The sequence below is a fragment of the Protopterus annectens genome, chromosome 2.part2 (genome assembly GCF_019279795.1).
Source record: "Protopterus annectens isolate FY-2018-M chromosome 2.part2, PAN1.0, whole genome shotgun sequence".
In the NCBI taxonomy this organism is placed as follows: domain Eukaryota; kingdom Metazoa; phylum Chordata; order Ceratodontiformes; family Protopteridae; genus Protopterus; species Protopterus annectens.
The window spans coordinates 316669864-316692407 of record NC_056730.1 but is presented as its reverse complement, the minus strand read 5'-3'; the positions used below and the strand labels follow the sequence as shown (position 1 = coordinate 316692407).

At 44.7% G+C, this 22544-nt stretch overlaps 1 protein-coding gene across 2 annotated transcripts in view; it reads right to left on the bottom strand.

Annotated features, from left to right (window-relative positions):
• SLCO4C1 (solute carrier organic anion transporter family member 4C1) overlaps nucleotides 1-22544 on the bottom strand; it is a 761635-nt gene that overhangs the window by 127143 nt on the left and 611948 nt on the right. The window lies entirely within an intron of this gene.

Below are 22544 nucleotides of genomic sequence, written 5' to 3'. Positions count from 1 at the left end.
CAGTCTCCCATAAAATCATTGCTTGCCTGCATAGAGGATAAGAATGTGTTCCCCCTTGCTTGTTGATGTACCACATGACAGTTGTGTTGTCTGTTAGAATCAACACCTGTCCTGGAAGAAGTAACTCCTTGAAAGCCATTAATGCAAACTGGACTGCTAACATCTCCTTCATGTTGATATGTAGATGCTGTAGTCTGGCAGGCCACTTGTCTTGTATCCACTTTCCATTTAGATGAGCTCCCAAGCAATGTCCGAGGCATCTGTCGTTAGAATCTGACTTGCCTCTGGCCGGGTCACAGAGAGTCCCTTGTTTAGGTGACATTCCTGAGCCCACCACAAAAATTCCTTTTGAATGCAAGGTATTATTTGAATGACAGTGTCCAAATCCTGGCAGTGCTGTGTCCATACATTTTGAGATACCATTGTAGCTTCCTCATATGCAGTTTGGCATTGGGAAGCACCAGAATACAAGATGCCATGAACCCTAATGCTTGAAGGACTGTCCTTGCAGTCAGCACGGACTGATGAGATAGTTGATGGAAGTAAAGTGACAGACTCTTTTGTTTGTCCGGGGTTAAAAAGGCCATCTGGGCTGCTGTATTCAGTCTTACACCCAGAAAGCACATGTCTTGAGAGGGTACTAGACTGGACTTTATTTCGTTCACAGAATACCCTAGGCATCTTAGCACTGCTATAACATATTCCAGATGCTGTAGAAGGTCTTCCTTTTCTTGAGCCAGAATCAGGCAGTCGTCCAAGTAAGGATAGATTTGAATTCCTTGAAGCCTGAAGTAAGCTATCACTGGAGCCAGAACCTTTGTGAATACTCTGGGCGCAGTAGATAAGCCAAAGGGCAATGCAGAGAACTGATAATGAGAATTTCCAGCTCGAAACCGCAGATACTTTCTGCAACTTAGCCTTATAGGCACATGAAGGTAAGCTTCCTTGAGATCTAAAGTTACCATCCAGTGATCTTTGCCCAGCAGAGGTAAAAGCTGTTGTAACGTCAACATCTTGAACTTGGGAATGTCCAAAAACGTGTTGAGGATAGATAAATCCAAAATTGGTTTCCACGTGTTCCCCTTCTTTGGTACAAGGAACAGGCGAGAATAAAATCCTAGGCCCCTCTCTGACACAGGGACTGGCTGAATGGCCCCTATGTGAAGTAACTGTAAAACTTGCTTGTGAGCCTCTTTTCTTTGTAGAGGAGGAACGTCTGGCATGCCTTTGAAAGGGGGCATTGTATGGAAATAAAATCTGTAACCGTGGTGAATGATATCCAACACCCATTTGTCTTGAGTAATTAAATCCCAATTTTCTTTGAAAAGAGACAGTCTTCCCCCCAAAGGAGCTGCCAGACGTGAATCTGCTGGCAGCTGAAAAACAGGTCATTGGGTCTGTTTACGAAAGGACTGACCCCTGCCCTCACCAGAAGTCTGAGCAGGTGAACTCCCTGTTCTAGGCCTAAAAGAACTTTGAGCCCTGCCCCTACCACGTCTAGACCTACCCCTAGACTGAGAATCATAAGCAGGATATGTCCACCCCTTAGCAGGCCAATTTCTACTAAACTTCGGTGGCTGCACCTGCAAAAATCTTTAACAGTTTGCATAGACTTAGCTTTGTCCTCCATTTTCTTTAAAACAGCTTCCACAGGCGAACCAAACAACACATCAGACTGTAAAGGAGCATCCAAAATCCTTGTCTTAACATGCTCAGCTAAATTCTGATCCTTCAACCAGGCATGCCTGCGAAGAACAGAGCTGGTAGCAGCCACCCTCGAGGAGGCCTGTACAGCATCAAAACCACATTGCAAAGAATGCTTACCCACTTGTTCAGACACATGAACCAAATCCAGCAACTCTTTACACTCAATACCTTCCGCCAAAGCATCCACCTTAGATTTCAATTGTGAAAGAAGGTAATTCTGATATTTTAACATGTGAAACTGACAATTCAAAGCTCTCATGGCTAAAGTGGAAGAAGTATACACTTTCTTTCCCCACCTATCCAAAGCCCTCGCCTCTTTACCAGTGGGGACAGGATTTTTAACCACAGAAGCTTTTACACCCTTAGGCCCCTGAGAAATAGTTTCTGGGTGCGCCCTAGGACTCTTAAACAAATATTTATGAGCTTCGGGCACCCTATAATACCTATCAGGCTTAACAGGAGCAGGAGGCAAAGAGTCAGGGTTCAGGGAAGCCTCTGCAAAACATCTTCCACCACATTCAACACAGGAGGAATAGCTAAAGGCCTATGCTGGGGTAAAACAAGAACTCCCGAAGCCTTTTCCTAGAGTCAGAGTAATCCTGGCCTTCCCATTTAAAGTGCTCCCTCATGGAATGCAAAGTCTCTGAAAATGAGAAATCCTCAGGTGGAGACGCTGTAGGAGTGGAATCATCCACATCAGAATCAGAATAGGTAGGATACTCCTGCAAATCTTCCACAGAAGATTCTGAAGCCTCAGAACACTGTTCAAAACAATCAAACTCCGGTTCCACCCTAGGTCTCTTATCAGGCGGGGGCATAGAACCCCTAATCATAGTAATCAAATCTTCTGCCATCTTAAGCATATGTTTCTTAGGTACAGAACCTGAAATGGTAGGAGAAGCCACCACTGAAGCTGAAGTAGGCCTACCTCTCATAGAAGTTTTGGCAACAGAAGGAGAGGCCCTAATTACCTTGGGAAGAGAGGGAAGAACAGTCACCTGAGAAGCGCCCTCAGCCTGGCCTACCTCCTGAGAAGGCACATCCTGTAAGAGTATAGTTTCTGCCTGGGACTCCATGGAAACTCCTGGCAAAACCTCCGGCTCCACTGAGCCTTCTAAAGAACCGGCGTCCGGGACTGCCGGTTCCTCAACCCTAGGCTTCACTGTTTTATCCTTGCGCTTCTTGGAGGAAGCGGCGCCGGAGCATCCGGCGGCATTTTATAATTGCAACGCTTCCCAAACACTAACCTGGCACAGTCTAACCTCCTCTTAATAGTGCGTTTGTTAAACCTAGCACAAGAGCGGCAACCAACAACGTCGTGCTCAGGCCCTAAACAAGGTATACACAAGGTATGATAATCCCTATGAGGTATCTGTTTCCCACAAGAAATACAGTTATTCACTTTTTCTGACATCCGGTAAAATACTGAGGCAAGAAAAAACCAAAATGTTCCCCAACGGGGTACTTAGCCAACTCTGTTTCGGTCTGAAACTCCGGTTTCGGAAGTATTTCAGTACGCCAACCTGCACTCGCAAAACTGCTTCTGCATCGGACCATGCGGCAAAAAAGACTGAGGATATGGCGTCGGTCATGCGCATTAGTACCCTGACGTACTGACGTCAGTCTAATGCGCCCTGACCGACGTCAGCCTTATACTCTGGTATTCGGGCCGACTGGGACGCGGACTATACCCAATAGTCAGGACTGCAGCAATGGAAGACGAAGAACATCTTTCTATTTGACTTCTTTTTGTAAAAATCTTGTCAAAGATGTTAAAATGAAGCAGATCTAAAAAACAACAGTGCTGTTAACTGCTCACCATTTTGGCCATGCCCCTGCCAGGTAATATTTAAATTGCCTGTGGACACGTGGGAGGTGCAAGAGCCTCACTCTTATTCTAGAGCTGGCAAAAACATGGACAAATGGATGATGTGATTAAGGAGACTGAGAACCACTTTGAGGTATTCATTCTTAGACTGTATCCCAATGAACACTGTAGAAAACTCCTTGCACATTAGACACTGCAGATGTGGTGCTGCTCTGGTTGATGTTAAAGACACATCAAGAAATCATATTTCAGGACAGATGTTTAAGCAGAACCCATGCTACCAGTTTAAAAGAGTCCAAGGTGAGCTCTTTTAGAACAAACCTGATATCCCAAGCTGGTTAAATAGTATTTTGTCGTGGACCAATTTGAAAAACTCTCAAGACCTGCTTGACAATAAAATTCTTAATGCTGAACATTAGACTCCTTTTTGTGATTCAGTTTCTTTCATTGAAGGGTTAGCCATTGTATTTCCCTACAGGTGACTATGCTTCTTAATCTGCACAGCCCATTGTTTTTTTTTTTCAAAGCTGGTGGAAAAACATTTGGCCCCGAATTCCCCCTCATCAAAGATACCATTCTTTTTTTTCCCTCTTTAAATCGTTTTTTATTCCCATCTGCATGCTAGCGAACAGCCCTATGAGCAATCTGTTCCTCTGTTCCCATATGAGGTGAGATGAAATCCTGGGATGCCATCATCCGCACAGTCATAAAAAAAATGTTCCTTATTTTAATCCTAACCCCTTATCTACCACTTGATGCAAAGGCCAGCAATGTCTTCTCTGTTGGGTTTGCATGCTCCCTCATATGTCCTATGAAAGCTAGCATGCAGGTGTTTGGCTTAGCAGTGACAAGCACACATCCTGGTCCATCGGCTGAATGCAGTTTACCTCTTTCCTCCAGTAAAGGCTAGCACTGTTAAGAGCCAAATCACCCTCCTGTCCCCAGGATGGGCAATCTGGTTTCAGCTATTCACTTCCACCCTTACCCCACACATGGCTCCTACAACATCTGAAACTCTAATCAGTATCAGGTCATGTGAGCCATAGTCAGGTGCTCACCCCTCTATGCCACAGACCTAAAACATATCTTGGAATGATGCTATGAATGATGATATGAAATAGAAAAACTTGGACAGCTCAAATGTTACTTATCCTCTTTTTGATGAACAGGTCTTTTTAGTGGTATATTTCTAATTTTAATTTCATTAATGTTATGATGGCTCCAAAAAGAAAACATCTCTGGGAAGACCATAAAGACAGATGGTCATTTTCTTTGTTTCTTATCCCATCACAGAAGAAATCTGATCAGAACACCCAAAGACAGGAGGTCTTCATGTTTCTTTCTTTCTTTGCATTTTACAAGATCGGAGGAGATATCTGCTTAGTACAATTGACTCCATCTTCCTCAAGACCAGAAGATGTTGAAGGCATTGGTTCTCTTTTACACTTCATTAGTAAAGGTGATGTACAGACATACATACTTCAGAAGTGAACAGACCCAGGAGGAACAACAGTTCTAGGAAGTAGGAGGAAAATGTGCATCCAGATGAAGACAATGAAAAAGAGTCTAACAGAAAGGGAATGAGGGAGGGAGTGAACACTACAACAATGAAAAGAAGGATAGCAACTGTTGCAGTAAGACTTTACACAAGTGGTTGCTTAGAAACAGCCAAATGTAGAGATCTGTAATAAAAGGAAATAAAAAGCTGCTCACACTTGCGAATTGCCTTAGTCTTATCTAAATATCTGAGCTGTCTATGCGAATCCAAGGTGTGAAGAACCTTCTCACTAGTAGACTGCAGAGAAGGAAAAAAAGGAGGGTAAAACAATAGACTGATTAAAAGAAAGTTCATTAATCACCTTGGGCATAAAAGAAACATTAGTACAAAGAAATGCCCTGTCCCTGTGAAAAATTAAAAAATAAGGAACAGCCATAACAGCCTAGAGTTCTGACACACTCTTGGCTTCCATGTACAATGTTGTAAGGAAGCTGAAGTTACAGGCTGAAAAGGAGCAAGAGTCAAAGGTCCCAGGAAGGTGGAATAGGTTTCCTGAAAAGTTCAATATAAAGAAAGAACACCTTTAAGAAATTGCTTGACCTCAAACACAGGCTAGAGAAGAAGTTAATGGCAGACAAGCAGAAATAGCTGAAAGGTGAGCTTAAGCAGAAGAATATGCTAACCTAGAATGGAGAAATTCAGAACCAGAGCAATCTCCACAGAAAATGGCTCCTGGTTACGTGCAAGGCATCAAACAGAAAATCTCTTCCATTCGGACATATAGAATTACCTAGTAATGGGTCTCCTGGCCTCCTGCATAACCCTAAGCATGTCCTCAGAAAAAAGGTGCCTAAAAGTGATCAAAACCCTATCACCCACAATGTCAGCTGGAGAGTGGACATGTGAGGATGGATGAGAGACCCCTTGTCTTGTGTGAGTAGGTCCACCCTGTGAGGTAACTTCTGGTGATTGCCCTTGACTAGGTGCAGAAGACAGACAGAGCCAATGCTGTCTGGGCCAAAAGGGAGTCACCAACAAGATTCTGAAGGAGTCCTGCTCTATTGTGAGCAGGATCCTCGGAATCAGAGGAAAAGGAGGGAGGGCACAGAAAAAAGTACATTTATGTACACTTACCATACATGTACATGTTCAAGTATATTCACTGTTGCAGTTCTGACTTGTGGGGTTGGTGTTCTGATATCAGGAAAGGGTGTCCACTGGTTGAGGAGGAGGGAAAAATTTTACTCTGGCAGTCTGTCCAGTCAAGGGCTTCTAAGGTGGGAAATCCCACAAGTCAGGACTGTAACACAAAGAACATCTTCCCATTCCAAGAAAATGACAGGGCATCTACCTTCCAAGTTAGAGGACTAGAGAATCTGATGCTAAAAAGAGGAAGATGTCTGTTCAAAGGGGATGCAAAAAGATCTACCTGAGGAGTACCCCACTGATGGGCAATGTCCAGAAACACATCTCTCTGAAGCATTCATTCATATGAGCCTGTGTTATTGACCTGCTCAATGAGCCTGCCACTATATCTTGCTCTGAAGTAATGTATAAGCCTGAAGAGTCACTTGATACTGGACAGCTAGATCCCAAACTTGAAGAGCTAACCTGCAAAGGACCATGTCTCCTCTTGCCTGTTGATGTAACACATCACTGTGGTATCGTCTGTAAAGATTTTGAAAGGTCCTGGAAGAAAAAGAGAATGAATGTCTGAAGAGCAAAAAGGAGAGCTCTCATCTCCTTGAAATTGAAGTCGTCTGACCTCTAATGAGGGGGCCAGAAACTCTTGACCTCCAGGGGACCAAAAGAGGCTCCCCACCCTGTGTTCAAGGCATCCACGAAAAGGTCTTGACAGGGGAATGGGGTCTAAAAAGGAAGTCCTGTGTTGTGAGACATCTGTAGAACCCACTATGAGCTTGAGGCATGGAAGAAGAGTGACTAGAAAATCTAGAGGGTGACAGTGTTGGAGTCATATGGACTTTAGCAACCACTGAAGTTTTCTCATATGAAGCTTGGCTAGAGGCAGCATAGGAGTGGTGGAAGCCATGAATCCTAGTGCACTTAGAGGCTCCCTGGCTGTAACTGAAACCTGAGGAGGAAGAAGGAATTGAAAAAATGTGAGTAGAAAAACAGCCTTGGGAGGAAGCAGGGAAGCCAGCATAGGCATGGACTGGAGCCTGCAACCAAGAAATACTTGATGCTAAGAAGGAAAACAAATTGATTTCTTGAAATTTACTGTAAACCATTGGCTTTGCAACAGAAAACAGTGAAGTGGAAGTGCTGAAGCAAGGTCTTAGGGGAGGAAGCCTGAATGAGTAGGTCATCCAGATGAGGAAGGATTTGAGCCCCTCTGATCCTGAAAAAAAATCAATCATATGAGCAAGGCATTTATGAGGCAAATATTGTCATTGTCCATGTTGGTGTGAATGACCTGAGATATACCTCCCTGGACTACATGAAAAGAAACATGGAAGAGCTCTCTGATCTTGTAGCCCAGGCAGGTATGACCCTAGCCCTGAGTAGCATTCTGGCATCGCGCAGAATGATACCGCAGTGCAAGGATAAAATGACTGACTTCAAATATTGGCTAAGCTTCTGGTGTCATTCTACAGGGATCCAGTATCTGTCTGCTTGGGATGACATGGTCGACAGACCACAATGCTTTGCCACAGATGGCCTGCACCTGTCACCCCTGGGATTCTGGATACTGGCTAAGGCTCTTGCCGACCCTATAGTGCCTTTTTTAGGCAAGGATCAAATGACAAATTCATCACTGTAACAGGAAAGTACAGTTTTGTACCTACCATAAATGTAGATGTTCGAAGATCCACATTGCTGCAGTCCTAACACTAGGGTAGTCCGCTGTCCCAGTCGGCCCGAATACCAAAGTATATGGCTGACGTCGGTCAAGGCGCATTAGTCTGACGTCAGGACGTCAGGGTACAAATGCGCATGACCGACGTCATATCCTCAGTCTTTTCTTGCCCCAGATGTCAGAAGACCCTACAAAGATAAGGCCAAAACCAAAAAACACCAAACACTACTGCACCAAATATATGTACAATATATACACATTTACAAAAGTACAACCCCACCCACACAACCACCCCTAAACACAGAGGGGAAGGAGGGAGGGAAAATTGGACTGCAGCAATGTGGATCTTCGAACATCTACATTTATGGTAGGTACAAAACTGTACTATGTTCTTCATCCCACATTGCTGCAGTCCTAACACTTGGGTAGAATCCCAAAGCAGAGGTAAGGGAGGCTGGCAAATCATAAAGAAGCAGGAGCTGTCAACATACCCTGCAAAATAGCCGTGGCAAAACCAGCCCTAGATTTAGAGTAGAGAGGAAGGTGGTAATGCTTAGAGAAAGTATGCACTGAACTCCAAGTAGCTGCCTCCAAAATATCCTTAGTTGCCACCCCCCTTAGAAATGCTGTTGAAGTGGCAGTAGCTCTAGTGGAATGAGGCCTAATCCCAGCTGGAATCTCCTTGCCATGATGGGAATAACAAAATGCAATGCAAAACCCAATCCACTTAGAAATAGTTTGTTTTGACACAGGCTTGCCCTGAGAACTCAAAGCAAAAGAAACAAACAACTGCTGAGACTGCCTAAAATCCTTAGTCCTGCTTAAATAATAACGCAACTGCCTGTGTACATCTAAAGTGTGCAAAATCTTTTCCCCTTATTTTGGGGATCTGCATAAAAAGTAGGCAAATGAATAGTTTGGTTTAAAGCCACACTAGAAACCACCTTAGGCATAAAGGAAGGATTAGTACGTAATGATACCCTATCCTTATGGAAAATCAAAAAGGCTCAACCGCCATAAGGGCCTGCAATTCAGAAACCCTTCTTGCAGAAGTAATGGCCAACAAAAAGCAGTCTTCCATGACAAGTATTTCAATTCAGCAGTAGCGAGGCTCAAAAGGTTGTAGAGTAAGTTTCTCCAACACAAAATTGAGATCCCAAGCAGGAGTAGGAGCTCTCATGGGGGTCTTATATTCTTTGCCCTCTAAGAAATTGCTTGAACAAAGGATGAGAAAACAATGGTGGGTCACAATCATAGTGAGCTGAAATTGCTGCAGCATGAATCTTAATGGAAGAGAAAGACAAACCTTTGTCCAATAACTCAGTAAGGTATTGAAGAGCCACACTCAAATTAGGCTCAGAAACCTCCAAATCCTTTGCTGCACTCCAAAATAAAAATCTCTTCCATTTTTCTGCGTACACTTTCCTTGTACTAGGTCTTCTGGATTCCATAATCACATTCAAAACTTGTTGAGGAAGTTGAGACCTGCTGTGGTTCAAAACAGAATATGCCAGGCTGTCAGATGAAGAGAGTGAAGCTTGACATTGAGTAGATGACCGTCCCTCTGAGACAATAGGTGTGGAATCAAAGGTAAAGGCCATGGAGGCTTCCTTACCAGACTCCTCAGTAATGGGTACCAGTGTTGCCGAGGCCAATCTGGAGCTATTAAAATCATCCTTGGCTTGTCTTGTCTGACCTTTAGGAGTACCTTTGGGAGGAGAGGCAGAGGTGGAAAGGCATACACATGAAGATTTTTCCAACTGAAAGAAAGAGCATCCACTTTCCAAGCTGTGTGATGAAACCTTTTCGTGCAAAACTTTGGCAGCTGGTGGTTTAGTGGAGAAGCGAACAGATCTATGAAGATCCAGTTTCCACTCGTGGGGATCCATGATTTGCCTGCTTAACACATCTGCTAAGGAGTTCTGTGCTCCCGGCAGAAACCTTGCCTGAAGAGTTAGTTGCAAGCTGAGCGCAGTCTCGCACAAAATCATTGCTTGCCTGCATAGAGGATAAGAATGTGTTCCCCCTTGTTTGTTGATGTACCACATGACAGTTGTGTTGTCTGTTAGAATCAACACCTGCCCTGGAAGAAGTAACTCCTTGAAAGCCATTAATGCAAACTGGACTGCTAACATCTCCTTCATGTTGATATGTAGATGCTGTAGTCTGGCAGGCCACTTGTCTTGTATCCACTTTCCATTCAGATGAGCTCCCCAAGCTATGTCTGAGGCATCTGTCGTTAGAATCTGACTCGCCTCTGGCCGGGTCACAGAGAGTTCCTTGTTTAGGTGACATTCCTGAGCCCACCACAAAAATTCCTTTTGAATGCAAGGTATTATTTGAATGACAGTGTCCAAATCCTGGCAGTGCTGTGTCCATACATTTTGAGATACCATTGCAGCTTCCTCATATGCAGTTTGGCATTGGGAAGCACCAGAATACAAGATGCCATGAACCCTAAGGCTTGAAGGACTGTCCTTGCAGTCAGCCCGGACTGAAGAGATAGTTGATGGAAGTAAAGGAAAGATTCTTTTGTTTGTCCGGGGTTAAAAGGCCATCTGGGTTGCTGTATTCAGTCTCACACCCAGAAAGCACATGTCTTGAGAGGGTACTAGACTGGACTTTATTTCGTTCACAGAATACCCCAGGCATCTTAGCACTGCTATCACATATTCCAAATGCTGTAAAAGGTCTTCCTTTTCTTGAGCCAGAATCAGGCAGTCGTCCAAGTAAGGATAGATTTGTATTCCTTTGAGCCTGAAGTAAGCTATCACTGGAGCCAGAACTTTTGTGAATACTCTGGGCGCAGTAGATAAGCCAAAGGGCAATGCAGAGAACTGATAATGGGAATTCCCAGCTCGAAAACGCAGATACTTCCTGCAACTTAGTCTGATAGGCACATGAAGGTAAGCCTCCTTGAGATCTAAAGTTACCATCCAGTGATCTTTGCCCAGCAGAGGTCAAAGCTGTTGTAACGTCAACATTTTGAACTTGGGAATGTCCAGATAAGTGTTGAGGATAGATAAATCCAAAACTGGTCTCCACGTGTTCCCCTTTTTTTGGAACTAGGAACAGGCGAGAATAAAATCCTAGGCCCCTTTCTGGTACAGGAACCTGCTGAATGGCCCCTATTTGGAGCAACAGAGAAATTTGCTTGTGAGCTTCTTTTCTTTGTAGAGGAGGAATGTCTGGCATGCCTTTGTAAGGAGGCAAGGTATGGAAATAAAACCTGTAACCGTGGTGAATGATATCCAATACCCATCTGTCTTGGGTAATTAAACTCCAATTTTCTTTGAAAAGTGCCAGTCTTCCTCCCAAAGGTGCTGCCAGACGAGAAGGCACTGGCAGCTCGAAAGGCAGGTCATTGGGTCTGTTTACGAAAGGGCTGACCCCTGCCCTCACCACAAGACTGAGCAGGTGAACTCCCTGTTCTAGGCCTAAAAGAACCTTGAGCTCTGCCCCTACCACGTCTAGACCTACCCCTAGACTGGGAATCATAAGAAGGATATGTCCATCCTTTAGTAGGCCAATTTCTACTAAACTTCGGAGGCTGAACCTGCAAAAAATCTTTAACAGTCTGCATAGACTTAGCCTTGTCCTCCATTTTCTTTAAAACTGCTTCCACAGGCGAACCAAACAACACATCAGACTGTAACGGAGCATCCAAAATCCTTGTCTTAACATGCTCAGCTAAATTCTGATCCTTCAGCCAGGCATGCCTGCGAAGAACAGAACCAGTGGCAGCCACCCTCAAGAGGCCTGCACAGCATCAAAACCACATTGCAAGGAATGCTTACCCACCTGTTCAGACACATGAACTAAATCCTGCAACTCTTTACACTCAATACCTTCCGCCAGAGCATCCACCTTAGACTTCAATTGTGAAAGGAGATAATTTTGATATTTTAACATGTGGAACTGGCAATTCAAAGCCCTCATGGCTAAAGTGGAAGAAGTATACACCTTCTTTCCCCATCTATCCAAAGCCCTCGCCTCTTTATCAGGAGGAACAGGATTTTTAACAACAGAAGCCTTAACACCTTTAGGCCCCTGAGAAACAGTTTCTGGGTCTGCCCTAGGACTCTTGATACTTATGAGCTTCAGGCACCCTATAATACCTATCCGGTTTAACTGGGGCAGGAGGCAAAGAATCAGGGTTCAGGGAAGCCTCTGCAAAAACATCTTCCACCACATCCAGAACAGGAGGTATAGCTAAAGGCCTATGCTGGGGTAAAAACAAAAATTCCCTAAGCCTTTTCCTGGAATCAGAGAAATCTTGACCTTCCCATTTAAAATGCTCCCTCATGGAATGAAGAGTCTCTGAAAAAGAAAAATCCTCAGGAGGAGAAGCAAGGAGTAGAATCATCTACATCAGAATCAGAATAAGGAGGATACTCCTGTAAGTCTTCAGCCGAAGACTCAGAAGCCTCCGAACACTGCTCAAAACTCTCAAGCTCAGGTTCCACCCTAGGCCTCTTATCAGGAGGGGGCATAGAACCCCTAATCATAGTAATCAAATCTTCTGCCATTTTAAGCATATGTTTCTTAGGCAAAGATCCTGAAGAACTAGGAGAGACACCTGCTGAAGCTAAACCTGGCCTGCCTCTCAAAGAAGCCTTGGAAACAGAAGGGGAGGGCCTAACCACCTTGGGAAGGGAGGGGAGAACAGCCACCTGAGAAGCCCCTTCAGCCTGGCCTACCTCCTGAGAGGACACATCTTGTAACAGTAAAGTCTCTCCATGAGACTCCAAAGAAACTACTGGCAGAACCTCCGGCTCCACCGAGCCTTCTAAAGAACCGACGTCCGGGACTGACGGTTCTTCCAACCTAGGCTTAACTGCTTTGTCCTTGCGCTTTTTAGACAAAGCGGGCGTTGGAGCATCCGACGGCATTTTATAATTACAACGCTTCCCAAAAACTAACCTGGCACAGTCTAATCTTCTCTTTATAGTGCGTTTGTTAAATCTAGCACAAGAGCGGCATCCAACAACGTCGTGCTCAGGCCCTAAGCAAGGTATACACAAGGTATGGTAATCCCTATGAGGTATCTGTTTCCCACAAGAAATACAGTTATTTACTTTTTCTGACATCTGGTTAAATACTGAGGCAAGAAAAAAACAAAATATTCCCCAACGGGGTACTTAGCCAACTTTGATTCGGTCTGAAACTCCGACTTCAGAAAATTTCAGAACGCCAACCTGCACTCGCAAAACTGCTTCTGCATCGGACCATGCGGCAAAAAAGACTGAGGATATGACGTCGGTCATGCGCATTTGTACCCTGACGTCCTGACGTCAGACTAATGCGCCTTGACCGACGTCAGCCATATACTTTGGTATTCGGGCCGACTGGGACAGCGGACTACCCTAGTGTTAGGACTGCAGCAATGTGGGATGAAGAACATCAGGCAAACAAAAACTGAGGGTAATGCTACTCAATACTAGAAGTCTAAATTCCAAAATGCACTCACTCGAGGCACTCCTTAAAATGGAGAACATCAATATCTGTGCAGTGACTGAGACCTGGTTCAAGGCTCCAGAGAGCACCCCTGCACTACCAGGCTATAACTCATACCACACTTTTTGGCCATGTAACCTGGACCGAAACACCAAAGCGTGAGGCGTGTTCATATTCATTAAGGATATCCACACCTCCAGGCTAGATGCTCAATATAATGTATTCGAGGTTATCCAAGTGCAACTAACTCTGGGCAAAACTGCAATCCAAACTGTAGTTTGCTACAGATCCCTCACCATGCCCCAGGATTCCCACTCCTCTTTTCTTGATGTACTGGAAAATATTAGAGTTCAACCAAACACCCTAATAATGGGCGACTTCAACTACCCCACCATTAACTGGGAAAACTACTCGTGTACCAACACCTTAGCTCAATGCTTTCTGGAATTCATAAACTACAATGCCCTAGATCAACTTATCCACACCCCCACCAGGGGCAACAATATCCTAGACCTAGTCATTACCAACATGAGTGACCGGTGTTCCACACCTGAAGTCAACTCCTCGTTGGTCTGATCCGACCATAAGCTAATCACCCTTGATATCCACATCCCACCCCACCCCCCATTAAGGAAACCACGGTAAAAAATTTCTCCAAAGCCAACTTCATGCTTCTTAAGACAGAAGTGGTGAACTTCATGACACCCATGCAGATGGACAATACAGTTACAACTGCTGAATCCTACACAAATGCACTCTATAAGCACTTACACGAATGCATGGATCATGCTATCCCAAACAGAACCAACACGCTATCCTCCAAAAAAAGGAAGCCAATCTGGTGGCCCCTGCCATAAACAAACTGTACAACAGAAGGAAGAAACTGTTGCAAAAGAGAGTAAAATCCCATGAGTGGAGGAGTTCCCTGGTCAGCCTCAGTAAGAAGCTGAGATCCCTTATAATATCCTCAAAAGCTAGCTATGAAAACAAAATCACCACTAATTCTACGGACAACCACAAAGCATTCTATAGCTATGTCAAGAATCTCGATGGCAACACCCAGATCTGCTCTCAGTTACAACACAACGGCATGAAAATTACAGAACCAACTGATATTGCCAACATCCTAGCAGATAGGTTCCGTGCTAACTTCACCCCCCTTCACCCCCTAAAGGGCCCATATCTACACAGGAAGAATGCAGAGTCCCTGTAATCACAACTATGTAGGTGAAAGCTGCACTCTCTAAAGCCAAAAACACAGCATCCATGGGACTGGACAACATTCCAGGCTGCGTTTTACATGAACATCAGAACGAACTGGCTCCCCACTTAAGCACCATGTTCAATAATAGCCTCGCATCAGGCTTTGTGCCCACCCAATGGCGCACAGCAAAAGTTATCCCACTCCACAAAGGGGGAGCCACCACTGATCCTGGGAAATGTCGACCTATTAGCCTGACGAGCCTGGTCTGCAAGGCCATGGAACATATCATCATGGAACTCATAAACAAAGACATTGGTAACGTCCAAACTCTGGATCCCACCCAGTTCGGGTTTGTGAAAGGCAGATCATGCCTCCTGAACCTGATCGACTTCTTTGAGGCAGTCACCAAAGCCGTAGATGAGGTTAAGGTGGTTCACACTGCCTATCTTGACCTCGCCAAGACTTTCAACACCATTCCCCATTCTGGAATTATAGCTAAACTCACTAAACTAGGTATAAATCCCTACATCACAAGATGGGTTGCCAACTGGCTCACTGACAGACCCCACACTGTAAAAGTTGCAAACTCCAAATCTGACCTCAAACCAGTGACAAGTGGAGTATCACAGGGTTCACACCTGGGATCTCTCCTGTTTGGTATCTACTTCTCTGAAGTACAGGCAAACACCGAAGGCCTCTGGCTAATGAAGTTCGCAGATGACTGCAAACTAGGAGCCATAGTCAAGTCCCCAAATGATGTGGACATCCTACGGAAGGGCGTCGCTTAGATAGATGCCTGGTGTCAGAGTCATGGCCTCAAGCTCAATGCCAAAAAGTGTAGTGTCATCTCCTTTGGTAAAAACTCTGTAGCCATGAATTACCACATAGGCAGCAATCTACTTAACACCGAATGTGTGATGATAGACCTTGGGATCCAGGTGGACAGTAGTCTCTCCTTTGATAGTCACATCACCACAGTAGTCAGGAAGTCCTTCTACGTGGCACACCTCATCATAAAAGGGTTCTCATCCAGGAAAAAAAGAGGTCATTATTCCCCTCTACTCGACACTCATTAGACCCATTATAGAGTACAACGCCCCTTTTAGAATGTACCTCACAAGACAGCTGCAGCAGCTGGAAAGGCCACAGAAGTACCTCACAAAGAGGATTACTGGCCTCAAACAAATGCCCTACACTAACTGTCTCAAAAAACTCCAGCTTTATTCCGTAGTATATTGCCTACTCTGAGGTGATCTCTGCGTAACATATAAAGCTATGTCAAACCCAGAGCTGTTGGACATGCTACACCTAAAGAAATCCCAATCCCTCCAAGCTACACGCTCTAGGGACCTAAACCTTGTCATCACAATAAACAGGACATGCTGGAGGGATAGATTCCTGTCCCAGAGACTTCCCATACTCTGGAACAGGCTACCCATCTATGTCAAGCAAAGTTCTTCATTAACACTCTTCAAGAAAAATCTTGATGAGTGGATGGGAAATAGGAAATACACCCCAGGGATCACTCCTGTGTCTCTGCTCGACAGTGGCACAGGAAAATAACTTTCTTGGGTGGCGTAAGCCAGGGAACCTTGTTGGCTAGGCTTACATAGGTCCTTGGGCCAATACCCTAGTACCTACCTATGAACCTATTTAATGAAAACCCTTGGGGCAGTAGAAAGACCAAAGGGCAAAGCAGAGAACTGAAAATGCAAGGAAGAAACATGTTTCTGAGAAGTGGGAGCTGGATAGACTTAGCAGAAAAGGCCCACCTAGAACCATTCTTACTCTTGGGAGAAGGGCGAGGCTGTCTGGAAACAAAAGCAGATATAGATGGATAATTGCTGTAGAACTTAGGAATAGCAGAAATAAATGTATGTTTCAATTCCTGCAAGGCATTACCTTTATCCTGCAGAGACTTAAAAAGCTCATCAACCACTGAACCATACAGGTTCTTACAGGGACAGCCTTTGGTCAAATGGTGCCCTAGGCACAAGGGTTCCACAGTACCCCCTCACACCATCATTGCCCCCATCCTGGTCTACCTACACCATCCAGATTAATGGAAAAGCTCCCCTGCTAGAACGGCTCCCTAGGCGGCCGCCTATTTGGCCTATGCCTAAGTCCAGCTATGGGTTTTCTTGTTATCAAGAGGAGTATTCAACAGTTTAGCCTTATAACCATCAGGCAAAGGCTGGAGACAAAGCCAAGAGTAACATTGCAAAAAAGAACCAAAAGCAGGAGCTCTAGAGGAGACATCGGCTGCATCACAATGTCATTTAACAGAGGGATAAGCTACTTGGGAAATACAGCCCAGTAAAGAGAAGGGTGTGGCCTTCCTTTAGAGTAAGGAAAGTCTGAGATATCCTGCAAAGCCTTAGAAAGAAGGGTTAAAAAAACATACTTGGTCATATGGGTCTGGTAATTAATAGCCTGAAAGGCCAAGGTGGCAGCAGTATATACCTTCTTCCTAGCTGCTCCATAGCTCTACTGTCCTTGTCTGAAGGAAGTAGTTTAGCAGAAGGCAAAAGCTTACAGGGTTTGTCAGAAGAGAAAGACACTACAGAAGGATCAGCAGAAGGACATCTGTAGTGAAACTTATACTTATCAGGTACCTTCTAAAATCTGTCAAGTTTCTTATGGGCTGGAGGCGGAGAATCTGGGGTCACACAAGTTGCTGAAAAGGTATATCAAAGGGTAGCCAAGACTGGGGGGACAGCTGAGGGCTTAAGGGACTCCATCTGGAGGAGCTTCTAATCCATCTTTTGAATGTCAGAAGCCTGAGACAAGTCCCATTTAAAAAATTGCATCATGCAAGAAACAGTATCCCCAAAGAAATGTTCTTAGAGTCTGGGCTAATAAAGTCTTCCTCCTCAGAGCTATAATCCAAGGAAGAAAGGGTCTGAGAGGAATATGTCAGACTCTTCCCCAGAATCCAATTCCTCTTCAGAGAAGTATTGCTCTCAGGGCCTTTTGAGTCAGGTGAAGACCAAGTGGGAGCAGGTACAGAAACTCCTTGGGGGGGCTTCAAGGCCATCAGTACATTAAATATCCCTGGGTAAAATCTTACCATTCGCAACAGGGATCTTTAGGAACAGGGAAAACATGCTTTTTTTTCTGTGTGTTTTTTCTTTTGAGGGACATCTGCCCTAAACACCCTAGCAGGTTCAGACGCTTGCCTACATTCAACTAACACAGTAGGAATCCTGTCCCACGTCTCTGTGGAATACTCTTCAGAATCAGCCAAGGTTTCCCTTCAATATCCAAAGTGGACACCAGCAGAGCCTCCAAGGATGTGCGAGAAGTTGAATCCATACTGGCCTTCAATATGGTCGTGGTAGAGGAATCTGAAGTAACAACAGGGCAAGCCTCTGGGTATTCACCAACATTGACAGAGATGCCCAGGGGAGGCAGGACAGCAGCTGCATCAGACTCCTTTGGCCTTTTTCTTGGCAGGTGGCTGACCTTTGGGGTGGGAAGATTCTGCCACAGCACCCTGCACCCGGACAACAGGAGGACAGATGACTATATAGGGACTTAGGGAAAAATGCTTGGAAGACAGAACACTATGTATGGTTATGAGAAGCACTCAAACAGAAGAGACACTGCCTAGGACTATCCTTATGGGTAAATCTGCCTCCCACACTGACATTTTCTCTTTCCAGATGCCATGTAAACTCACAAAACTAAAAAAAGATAAGAAACCCCCTTACAGGGCACTTATCTGAAACACATCTCTGTGACCAGCACAGAAGGAGCATTCAGACTGACAATCAATGATGGCATTCAGACTGGTGGCAAAGTTGTTCTGAGGTATGTACATCCATGCGTCACCTTTATGCCTTATACCTTGAGTTGGGAGCATACGTGTGATGTACAAAATCTAAAAAATCTTAAGGCTTTGATATACTGGCCATATGTTGGGCTACCCTTGGCAGGGAATCCCTTTAGTTAAGAATACCGCAACAGTGATATGGAAGGACATCACAAGTGCTCCTTTTCAGGGTCAATCCGGGAATACTGTCTAAATGATTTGCTCAGATTTGCACAGCAGACAAATGGAGGTGGAAGGAATCAAATCCTGTACTTCTAGTTACTGGAAACAGCTCATAAAATTTCAGAGCCTTAATCATATGCAAATCTTTAAAATCATACTCGGTAGCTAAGAAAATAAAACGTTTTACTCAGGCTGCAAAATATAACAGTCCTTTCTTTGACTGCAGATAATGCAAAGCTAAAAGTACAGTTTTGTACCTACCATAAATGTAGATGTTCGAGTGCTAATACAGCTGCAGTAATCACAGATGGGTTCTCTGCCGTCAGGCAGGTCCTCGGTCGGCCGAATTCCAAAGTCCAGGTCCGGCGTCGGTTGCTGTCACTTTCTTTCCTGACGTCAGTGAGGCAGGAGTATGTAAGACACAGCCGACGCCATTTTCTTCAGTCTTTCTTGCCCCAGATGTCAGGCGCCCCCAGAAGGAAGGCAATACATAAATTATATTTATATACATGCAATGCAATATAATCAAAAAACAGTAGTTGCAAGCAAATATACCATAGAAGGATAACCCAATCAGGTTGTATGAAGAGGGGTTAGGCCCTAGGCCTTTACCAAGAGGGGAAGGAGGGAGGGAAAACTGTACTGCAGCTGTATTAGCACTTGAACATCTACATTTATGGTAGGTACAAAACTGTACTACGTTCATCGTGCATACAGCTGCAGTAATCACAGGTGGGTAGAATCCCAAAGCTACGCACAGGGTGGTAGGCACTAGGTGGAACTGGGATGAGCCAGAATGCCCTGCAACACAGCAGTGGCAAAGCCTGCTCTAGTTTTGGAATATAAAGGCAGGTGGTAGTGTTTTGTGAAGGTATGCACAGAACTCCAAGTGGCTGCCTCCAAAATATCTTTGGTAGGAACTCCTCTGAGGAAGGCTGTAGAGGTAGCTGTGGCCCTGGTGGAGTGGGATCTGATGCCTGTAGGGACAGATTTTCCATGATAGGAGTAACAAAACCGTATGCAGTGGCCTATCCATTTTGAAATTGTCTGTTTGGTAACTGGCTTCCCTTGAGCTCCTACAGCATAGGACACAAAAAGTTGTTCTGATTTCCTGAAGGGCTTTATTCTGTCCAAATAATAACGTAGCTGTCTATGGATGTCTAAGGAGTGTAGCAGCCTTTCCCCTTTGTTTTGAGGATTGGGGTAAAAGGTAGGTAAGTGTATGGCTTGATTTAAAGCTACCCTGGATACCACTTTAGGCATAAATGACGGGTTGGTTCGAAGGGAAACCCTGTCCTGATGGAAGATGAGAAAGGGCTGCACAGCCATGAGGGCTTGTAGTTCCGAAACCCTATGAGCTGAGGTAATGGCCAGAAGGAAAGCTGTTTTCCAGGACAAATATTGCAAATCTGTTGAGGCAGCTGGTTCAAAGGGAGGCAATGTTAGTTTTTCTAGAATGTAATTAAGATCCCAGGCTGGTATTGGTTGTTTCCTTGGTGGTCTTATATTCTTAGCCCCTCTGAGGAACTGTCTTAAGAGTGGGTGAGAGAATAAGGGTGGATCCATGTTGAATTCTGCAGAAATGGCTGAGGCATGGATTTTTATGGAGGAAAATGAAAGTCCACTGTTCAGCAGCTCAGCTAGATACTGCAATACCTGAGGCAAATTCAGTTTTCTAGGGTCCTGGCCTTTTTTATCATGCCAAGAGCAAAATCGTTTCCATTTTGCGGAGTAAGCCTTTCTAGTAGATGGCCTTCTGGCCTCTAAAATGACATCCTGCACCTCTTTGGGGAGTAGGGTCTGTTGTGGAGTTAAAGAATTTTCCATGCAGCGAGATTGAGTGTCTTCAGCCGACTGTGAAGAGTTTTGTAGCTGTGCTGAGTCAGCAGAAGAGGCATTAGAGGTAGGGACCAGGGAGGAGTATGTGTTAGGCTTCTCAGGAGTGGGTACCAGTGTTGTCTTGGCCAGTCTGGAGCAATCAGTATCATCTTCGGTCTGTCTGCTCTTGCTTTCAAGAGCACCTTGGGCAGAAGAGGCAGAGGTGGGAAAGCGTAAACTGTCCATGCTGTCCAACTGAATGAAAGGGCGTCCACTCTCCAGGCCTTTGGATGAAAGGTCCTTGAACAAAACTTTTCCAATTGATGATTCCTGTGGGAGGCGAAGAGATCTATGTCTGGCCTCCCCACGCTTGGATTATCTTTGTAAACACTTGAGGATGCAACTTCCATTTGTGTGGATCTGTCATATTTCTGCTTAGATTGTCTGCCAGCGTGTTTTCCAAACCTGGCAAGTACTGTGCTTGAAGTTCGATTTGCCATTCCAGAGCCAAGTTCCAAAGTGTCATGGCTAGTCTGCACAGGTGGTATGAATGTGTTCCTCCTTGTTTGTTTATGTACCACATTACTGTGGTGTTGTCTGTTCTTATCAATAATTGTCCTGGATGCAGGAGGTCCTTGAAAACTGTAATTGCATTTATCACTGCTAGCATTTCTTTTTGATTGATGTGAAGGTGCTTTTCCTTTTGGGACCATTTGCCCTGAATGCACCTGTCTGTCATGTGCGCCCCCCAGGCATAATCTGAGGCGTCTGTTGTGATGACTTGATTTGCTTGAGGCTTGCAGAATGGGAGACCTGTGTTTGTTTGACATGCTTGGGCCCACCATAGAAATTCATTTTGCAAACATGGAATTATTGGTATTATTGTTTCCAAACTGTGGCTGTGTTGAGACCATAGGTTTTTTAGGTACCATTGAAGTTTCCTCATATGCAACTTTGCACATGGGATTAAAAGAATGCAAGATGCCATGAAGCCCAGAGCCTGCAGGATTTTCCTTGCAGTAAGCCTGGTACATTTTGCTAGTATTTTGAAGTACTGAGTTAGTTGCCCCTGTTTTTCTGGCGTAAGATAGGCCATCTGGGTGTTTGTGTCCAAGTTGGCTCCCAGGGAAGTTATTTTCTGAGATGGTGTTAGCCTGGATTTCTCTTTGTTGATTGTGTATCCCAGAGAATGCAGTAACCGTGTTACATAAGCCAGATGCTCCAGAAGTATGTGCTTGCTGTCCGCTTGGATCAGGCAGTCGTCCAAATAAGGGTAAATTTGCATCCCTTGAAGTCTGCAGTAGGCAATTACTGATGCCAGGCATTTCGTGAATACTCTGGGCGCAGTAGATAAGCCAAAGGGCAATGCAGAGAATTGATGGTGGATTGAACCTGCAAGAAATCTGAGGTATCTTCTGCAGCTTTGTCTGATTGGGACATGCAGGTATGCCTCCTTGAGGTCCAATGTTACCAGCCAAAACTCCTTGCCCAGCATGGGAAGAAGCTGCTGTAATGTGAGCATCTTGAATTTTGGTACGAGTAAGAATGTGTTTAGGATGGATAAGTCCAAAATGGGTCTCCAGTCGGTTCCTTTCCTTGGTACCAGAAATAGCCTGGAATAAAACCTTGACCTTGTTCGTGAGTAGGTACCTCTTGAATAGCTTTCATGTCTATGAGCTTTGAAATTTGTAGTTGTGCCTCTGCCCTTTGATTGTGTGGCAGGTTTGGCATGCCTCTCATTTTTGGAAGAGTGTGAAAATGAAATCTGTAGCCTCTGTTTATAACGTCCAGGATCCATTTGTCTGCTGTGACAATATGCCAATTTCTTGTAAATAATGCCAGCTTTCCTCCCAAGGGTGCTGCCAGCTGAGACTTGCTTGGCATGGAAAGGAGGGAGTCATTGGGTTGGTTTCCTGTATTGTTGTGCACTGTCTTCGCCACCTCTTGGTGCTGGAGTTTGCCATTGCCTGCCTCTATATGATCCTTGTGATTGTCCTCTGCCCCTTGTGCGCCTATATCTACCTCTTTTTTAGAAGGCCAATTTCTGCTAAAACGTGGTGGTTGAACCTGTAGAAAAGCTTTGACAGTTTGCATAGATTTGGTTTTTCTTCCATTTTCCGTAATATCTCCTCAGCATTAGTACCAAATAGCACATCCTTTTGTAAAGGAGCACCTAGAAGTTTAGCTTTCACATGATCAGGCAAGATTTGTTCCCTA